At 41.8% G+C, this 7,307-nt stretch overlaps 1 long non-coding RNA gene across 1 annotated transcript; it reads right to left on the minus strand.

Annotated features, from left to right (window-relative positions):
• Nucleotides 1-5,101: 5,101 nt before the first annotated feature.
• On the minus strand, nucleotides 5,102-6,934 carry LOC310795611. Its single transcript, XR_014553634.1, has 3 exons — nucleotides 6,824-6,934; nucleotides 6,318-6,414; nucleotides 5,102-5,560 (listed from the first exon to the last, which is right to left on the minus strand). It is a non-coding gene; the product is annotated as an uncharacterized lncRNA (long non-coding RNA).
• Between the last annotated feature and the right edge of the window lie 373 nt (nucleotides 6,935-7,307).

Raw genomic sequence — 7,307 nt, forward strand, 5'->3', positions numbered from 1 at the left:
AAATAAACAGCGTCATGACTCAATAATGTTACTTGGCAGAGGGTCGCTCGTACTGAGCACATTTCCTCGTCAAACTGACGGTGAAAAATGTTTGCTCGTCACAAAATAAAAAACTTATTTGAGGGAATGTAATTAGGTTATCCATCACATTCGCTAACCTGTTGCTCTTTTAAGTCGGGATGTTTGTCGGCGTTTGGTCAGCTCCCTTCGCCAGTTCGCCTCCGCACTTTTAAACATTGTTTACTGACGGGCTATGTAGTGTCAGTCCCTGTCACTGTCAGCAATGTAACGTAAGCAAAATAATCCCATATTTCGCTCTGTCCATGTCCAAGACAAGACCGTATGGGCTCACAGCAGCCATGTTTGTTGTGTTGAAGCTCTGAATGAGTGAAAGAGAGGAGGGGGGGGGGACGCCCACGACAGGGAGTTAAAGCAGAGCACCACTTGGAGCACTCTTCGCACACCCCCACATGGACACAATGTCACATGCATGTAACATAAAATTATTTCTTTTAAAAGCACGCAAATTATTTTTAACTCAGCGTAAATGAACATCATGATTGAGAACATATATATTCACATCGAGAAAATAACACATTTAAAAGGTCTTGAATGTGAAATGGCAGAACATGACTGTTACAACACAGAACTGAAGCTCAGACAACAATTGACAAGGTTTTAAGACATTTCTACAGTGATGGCAGACCAATATATATTTTTCCTCCAAAAAAAGAACACTCATGAAGGCCTTCCATTTGCCTGTCCCTCACTCTCTCACACTCACCTCACTCATGAAGGCCTTCCATTCGCCCATAGGCTTTTTGTAGGAAGGGGTTGAATGTCCATCACGGATGGCATCATGGTGGATCTCAGCTTGCAGTACTGAGAGCACTGTTGAGTCACACTTGGAGTAAGTGAGGTGTAGGACATAATAATATGCCATCGGGTAGACAAGTCCCTCTTTCAACCGATCTCTTTCGAAGGTCGCCACTGGCATGCTCCCATGGCGATCATGCAGTTTTCCTCACTGATGACCACAACTGGAGATGATAGAGGTTGTTGGCGCAGGAAACCGTTTGGGTCTTCTGAAACCTAGATGACAAAAGTCAATGTAAAAGATTAGAAAACTACCAATTAGAAAAACCATCACAGTTAAAACAATCATTATACATCAAATCGGAGAAAAATATTTTGTATAATTTTTTTGCTGACCAGATACTGAAACCAAGTTTCAATAAAGCGACTCTTAAAACAAAAATCACAGTGTGAACACTTCTCCTTATGTCATTGTGAAAATGACAAAGTACAAAACATAATGTAGGCATGCAGTATCCAATATACTGCACAAGTCCCACCGTAAAGACATGGAACTGGGCCTCGCTGCTTAAAGCTGGAGTGCATAACATAAACGAATGTTTATGTTATGCACATATTCAGCTATTGCAAAACGACTTCACACAATGCTGATTAAGCCTATCTGCACCACATAACTCTCTCTGTGCATTTCTCAGTATACCTGAGTTTTCTACCTGTCGGGCACGACTGTGTCGGATTGAAAACTCTGGTATATTGAGAAATACAGCATTGTGGGAACTTGTTTGGCAATGCCTTGAACGTAATGGACATTTGTTTATATAAACAAATTGTAAATGTACTCACTCCAGCAATTGTAAATGTACTCACTCCAGCTTTAAAGAGAAAGCCACAGAAACACAACCCCATAAGAGACGACTTTCCTGACATTTCCTGTTTTATCAGGAAAGTAGCTCCGGCTATCTATTTGCTTCGAAAATAAAATGTACAATGTCTCGTAATGTTATTACCTAGGTTATCCTACAAGTAGTCATGGCTAAGAAGTAGGGCTGAACGATTAATCGAATTTAAATCGAAACCGAGATTTGAAACAACGCAATTAGATTAATCGCAAAGGCTTCGATTTAACATGTGACATGACTGCATGTAGGTACACGTTACGTGACGTCGTTACGCAGCAGCAGCACGCCGTAGTAGACGGACGTATGTTTACGCAGCAGCACCAGCATCAAACGTGCCTGGATGGAGGAGGAGAAACCTAGCTGCAGCCCCATGGCTGCAGCAGTCTGCAGAATATAGCTAGCGAGCCGATTAGCGAACTTTACAAAAGTTGACACATTATTCACTCTGACTGGATTTTTAATAGTGCGCCACTGACTGGATTCTCTACAATGGAAGGGCAGCTATCTAACAAGACTCGGAAGTGTAATAGCTTCAGCCGAACAAGAACAAGAAGCGGCCGCCGGATGATTTAGCACCGAAGAAAGGCTGGAACTACTTTGGATTTAGAGCATCGGTTAGTTAGACAGTGTTAAGCAAGCGCGGTGCCGACAACGCTTCAAACGTCATAAAAGCTATGGAAATCAACAGATGGACCAGACTCCAGTGCTTCACCACAGACTACACCTCGCCATCGGTACGTTATTTAGCCTAGCAGCTAGGGCTAGCAACGTAGCAAGTTAACTTTACTAACGCTAGCTCTCTCCCTAAGGAGATAGCTCATTTAGCTAGTAAAGTTAGCTTGCTAGCCCTAACTGGCTAGCTCACGTTACATGTCCTCTTCCCCTCTCACTTAACATTATCAGTCTGACTCTGCCTGAATGCAGTAGGCTACTTGTATTGTAACGTTAGCTTGGTAAGCCCAGGCCCGCTCCAACCCATTACGCAGAGTACGCAGACTGCGTAGGGCATCACGTGACTGAGGGCACCAAAAAAAAAAAATTTTTTTTTTTTTTTTTGGTGCCCTCAGTCAGGCCACTCACTGAACAGCAGGCCAGGCGCCGCCTACTGGTTTACTAGTGGTTTTATTACTTTATTCAGGGTGCATCTCATTGTAAAATTGGACTCGGCCCAAATTGGGCTTCAAACGGCCCAAATTGGGCTTCAAGCGGCCCAAATCTGGCTTCAACCGGCCCAAATCTGGCTTCAACTGGCCCAAATCGGGCTTCAGACGGTCCAAATCTGGCTTCAAACAGCCCAAATCTGGCTTCAAACGGCCCAAATTGGGCTTCAAACAGCCCAAATTTTTCGCCGCCGCCCTTCGGACGCCGGCACGCACGTCGGCCTGTATCGGCCTGGCCTGCTTGGTATCTAATGCCCGGCCTGAATTATGATCCCAGTCCGCCCCTGCTTGCATGTACAGTTTAACAATCACTTGTTTGCTGACATGTACACCCTTACGAAAAAGTCACATGTGGAAATCACATGTGATTTTGAAATATGTGGTTTTTGGACACACGTTTCGTGTGACTCAACCACATGTTTTAATATCACATGTGGATGTTCACATGTCAAGCCACATGTGGAAGTCACATGTGATTTTGAAATGCCACATGTGATTGACATGTGGTTTTAATTGTGTGGAATTGTGTGGAAAATCACATGTGATTATGGAATATATGTGGTTTTTGGACACATGTTTCGTGTGATTCAGACCACATGTGATTGACATGTGGTTTTAATATCACATGTGGGAATATTCACATGTGGATACTCACATGTGGAAAATCACATGTGATTTTGGAATATGTGGTTTTTGGACACATGTTTTGTGTGATTCAGACCACATGTGATTGACATGTGGTTTTAATATCACATGTGGATATTCACATGTGGGAAATCACATGTGATTCTGGAATATATGTGGTTTTTGGACACATGTTTCGTGTGATTAAGACCACATGTGATCGACATGTGGTTTTAATATCACATGTGGGAATATTCACATGTGGATATACACATGTGACCTTGAACCACATGTGGTTTTAGGACACGTGGTTTTGTTATTCCCTCCACATGTGAATATTCCCACATGATATTAAAACCAAATGTGATTCAATATGTTGTGGACCACATGTGGTTTTGGCACACGTTTTGGTTTTTCACATGTGATTCAACATGTGGTTGAAATGTGTAATTTCCATGTCCAACAACCACATGTGGTTCAAGATCACATGTGGGAATATTCACATGTGGTTGAAACACATGAACCTTCCAACATGATCTTGAACCACATGTGATTGTTGGGACATGTGTTACATGCCAATTGGAATAACGTGAAAAACCAAAACACATTTCTCCAAAACCACATGTGGAAAACATAGAATCACACATGGTTTCAACATTACATGTGGGAATATTCCCATGTGGATGGAATAACATGAACAACAAATTCACATGTCCTAAGATCACATGTGGGAACATTCACATGTATTAGTAGACAACCACATGTGAATGATCCCTTCTTTGACACATTTTCCACATAATTTCAGATTACATACAATTTGACACATACCAGTAGGTTATTTGCAACACACAACACATGTACAAGAATAAAATTATCTTATTTATTAACAAAACTTCACCTTTTCATAACTGCATTTATCATACATCTCTAGAAAAGGGAGTGATTGACAGATTGCATGTACAGTGATCACGGAACAATTGCAGGTGAAGCTGCAGCTCTGATGGATGAAAAATAAAGATGGCAACAGCCACCACTTCAACTCCAAACGGGAGACCAAAATCAAAGGGAGTGACTTGACAGATCGCATGTACAGTGATCATGAACAATAGCAGGCGGAGCTGCAGCTTTGGGAAACCCCCCAAGGATGAAAAATAAAGATGGCAACAGCCACCACTTCAACTCCAAACGGGAGACCAAAATCAAAGGGAGTGATTGACAGATTGCATGTACATGTACAGTGATCATGGAACAATTGCAGGTGAAGCTGCAGCTCTGATGGATGAAAAATAAAGATGGCAACAGCCACTTTTTGGGGAGTTTAGCTCGATTGCCATTTTGTCCCCACTTACCCTAAATATACAGTCTTTACGGTCACTCTCGATGCAGTATGGAGAGAGGGGTCATATTTAGCGATACAACAGTGGAGGCGGCACTACCGTTCAAAGGCAACAAAACACAGCGCCTAAAGCTCTATGCACATGTGTACATGTTGTGACTAGTTTATTCACCATGCTATGAAATAAGAATCCATAGTTGCATGAAACATTATTTCCATAGTAAATCCATACCGGGTCACTTCCTTGTTTGTCTGTGGAGAGCGCTTCCACGCATGCGTTATTTGCACATGCGCTGTACACCCGGCAGCGATGTTTACTAAATATTTATTTACCTCAAAAAATTGTTTTTCTGCATTTTGGATTAGTACCCGAGTCACAAGATGTACATAGAGCTTTTTGGCACTTTGTTTTGTTGCCTTTGAACGGCAGTACCGTTCTATCGCTAAATATGACCCCTCTCTCCATACTGCATCGAGAGTGACTGTAAAGACAGTGTATATTGGGGGGATATGGCAATCGAGCTAAACTCCCCAAAAAGTGGCCTATCCCTTTGTAATAACTATGCTAGGGTGTCATGTGAGCTTCTTGTGAGCCTTCAGAACTTGGGGCTGTCATGTCCCTTTCAGGGACAGCTTCCTGTGAGACTTCAGAACTTGGGGGTGTCATGTCCCTTTCAGGAACACCTTCTCTGCCGCTGACAAGTCTTCTGATCTTGTTGGTTCCCCTGTGAAAATTTAAATATCATTAGAATAGCCCCGTGAAAATTTTAATATCATTAGAATAATCAAGGCAATTTCACAAACATACTGGGGTATTACAACCAAAACTAGGCAAACCTAGTGTAGTCCGGCTGTGAACTGAAACATTTGATTCAGGACTTTATATTCACAAATGGTCCCATAACTTACACAAAATCTATGATGCATAGAGCAACATTCTCAGAATTTTGGGCAACACCCTATGCCCTAAAACAGATGCTGTAAAATGTGCCATGGATAATGGATGGAGATGCAATAAATCCAACAGAAAATGCTACAACAGAATCTGTGCCCCTACGCCCCGACTACAATTACAGCTCTATTATGAAACGAATACAACCCTAACACTGCAGGGGAAAAAAGAGCGATACAGGCAGAGAGATACACCAGATATCAGACCAGAACACTAATTGAGCACAGATCGGCTCTTCTCCTTTCAGAGAGAGCCTGGAGATGCAAGGTTAGCCTTCTTCTAATGGCTTTTCGGCAGAGAGGATGATGCCTTGTGGCACATCCCCTCCACCCCTTCATGCTCAGAACGCCCACGAGTTTAGCCTCAGGCAGGAAAATGTTTATCACATCACTGATGACATCACAATCGTGACAGACACCGCCAATTTTAATTAAGATATATCAATATAATATAAGCATGAATTAAGGTCAGGTTACATTCTATACGTTTTACACCCACTTTCAGTGATAGAGAAAACTAGAGAAACTTACTGTTCTTTGTCGCACTGCCTCACATCCTTCAACTTCTGGGCCATGCACTGTCTGATTAGAACCTCACTGGTGTTTGGGAACACAGCTTGCACTTGGTCTGTTGGAACAACAACAAAATACAAATTTACTTCAAGGTAAATTAAATTAAATAACTTAAGTTAACAAACAAAACAAAACAAAAAGACAGACCTCTTGACCAGAATATTTATTTTACACTATATTTTAGGCACTGTGTTTTGTTGACTTTGAGCCGCGATCCGCTTGGTCCTGTTTTAGTGCTGTCCATTTAACTACTGCACACCCCGACCCTCCAAACTGCACGGACAGTTGCTGTGAAGACGTGTATATCGATGTTTATTGGGGGCGATATGGAAAATTCGCTAAACTCCCCAAAAAGTGGCCTATCCATTTAAGTTTTTCAACTTATATCATCAAATGATGGTACTAACATGCATTGTCTGTGATCAGATTGCAATCCGATAGTGTGCTTGAAAACATTAGCATACCGTTGTTGCAGAGATCACGGGTCCCAGGCTGCTCCGCCGTTTCATGGGGAAGGGGTGGGGTGGTGCTGGTGGAGGCAGCAGTGGCTTCAGGAGACGACAGGAGAGACAGAGGCAGAGGGAAAGACAGTAGAGAGGCAGAGAAGGAGACAGGGATAGAGGTCATTATCACCTGACACTAACATGCATTTTTTTCTGAGATCAGACTGCAGCGCATCAGAGTCAAAGTAGCAAAAAATAAATATAAAAAAATATAAAAAATAAATAGATAAATGTATTTATTCCAAATCTATTTTTTTGACTAAATAATATTATATAGTATTTGTGTATTTAAATTAATATCCTTGCTTCTTTGTATACCACTATGCTGAGAACATCTGCACTATATTTGCAGAGCCTATTTGAATGTTGTTGTTTTTTAGTCACATTTGCAGGGTTCTCATACCTCCTAAAAATCAAATTCAAAGACTTTGCAAGGAATTTCCAG

The sequence above is a fragment of the Poromitra crassiceps genome, assembly GCF_964638095.1.
Source record: "Poromitra crassiceps genome assembly, chromosome: 21".
Classification (NCBI taxonomy): Eukaryota; Metazoa; Chordata; class Actinopteri; order Beryciformes; family Melamphaidae; genus Poromitra; species Poromitra crassiceps.